The sequence below is a fragment of the Emiliania huxleyi genome (genome assembly GCF_000372725.1).
Source record: "Emiliania huxleyi CCMP1516 unplaced genomic scaffold EMIHUscaffold_1041, whole genome shotgun sequence".
In the NCBI taxonomy this organism is placed as follows: domain Eukaryota; phylum Haptophyta; order Isochrysidales; family Noelaerhabdaceae; genus Emiliania; species Emiliania huxleyi.
The window spans coordinates 1-1,433 of NW_005202167.1; positions in this window are offsets into that span (position 1 = coordinate 1).

Consider the following 1,433-nt stretch of genomic DNA (forward strand, 5'->3'; position numbering starts at 1 on the left):
CCGAGATCACCCGAGATCACCCGAGATCACCCGAGATCACCCGAGATCACCCGAGATCACCTCGTAGGCTGGGCGGGCGACCCGGCGGCGCGGCCCGATTGCCGTGCGGTGACGGAGGTGCTCAAGACGCTCTGAGCGCGGAGGAGACTCCGCAGGTGACGACGGCCCGGACGGCCCTCGGCTCAGACTTGTTTGAGAGAGCTCGCGGGCTGCCGGAGTCGCGAGCCGAGAGCATTCGAGGGCTTTGGGGGGGGTGGGGGGGGGAGGGATCGAGGGGCGGTCGCTCGAGCTGCTGCGACCGCGGACGCCCAAGAGGCGCGGGCCCATAGGGGACGAGGTCCTTTGGCGCACCAGCTATCTTCCTTGGGTAGCGCAGAGGCCCCGTCCGGCGCCCCGCATCTTGTTTGTGCCGTGGAGAGGGCGTGTGCGTGTGCATGCTCGAGAGACGAGAGGAGAGATCATGTGTGTGTGTGAGTCTCCCACTGGCTTGGCGGCAGCCGTGGCTAGTGGGTCCATCGGTCTTTGTTTGGGAGGGTGCCCGCGAGCCGCCGCGTGTGTGTGCACGTGCACGTGCGCATGAACGTCACATGTGCATCTGCATCTGCATGTGCATGTGTGCATGCACATGCACATGCACATGCATGTGCAGCATATGTGCAGCGGTGACGCGTTAAACAATACGCGTGATGAAAAAATGCTATAAAGAATTGTGAAATGCAAAAACCGGGCACACCCAATGTGCAATGAGACCCTTCCTCTCTCTACGGCTCTAACTCGATCCCCTTGGAGCTCTTGCTGTATTTAATCCACTCCCCCCTGGCCCTGCCAGCTGCCTGCCCCGGAATCGCGTACCCGTACACGTACAAGGTACAACTACGGGGTGTGGACCGTGAGTTGACCAGGGGTTGTGCGCCGGGCCCGCTCCTGCTCGGCTCCACCTCCAGCGAGTACGGCTTTGACAAGTGTTGTCTTGTTTGGTATTGCTAAAAATATCTCTCTCTCTCTCTTAACAGAGGAGAAGGATGGGCAAGGATCTGACCTCAGGGTTGATGTGACCAAGGTCCAAGCGGCAAACGCTGGTAGCGTGGTTTTATTTACCTCACACCCATCCATGGTCCCACAGTGTGCCGGCAGTCGCCGAGCAGTGTCGCTCACACAAGCCGCAGCACAAGTGACTGAGGGCCAGTGAGGGCGAGGAGATGCAAGGAGATACGGGGAGATACGGTCAGATATTGCAGAGATACATCAAGATACCGCAAAAAAACCGTCCGCACTAGGGCTCGTGTGTAGCGGCGCGAGGCGCGGGATCCGGGAACCGTCTGTGGCGAGGTGGGTCGCGTCCTCCGATTTCCTCAACTGTCTCACGGTCCACACCCTTTATCAGTGCACCAGTGCGAGTGGCCTATGTGTAGAGTAGCTACGGTATACACCTG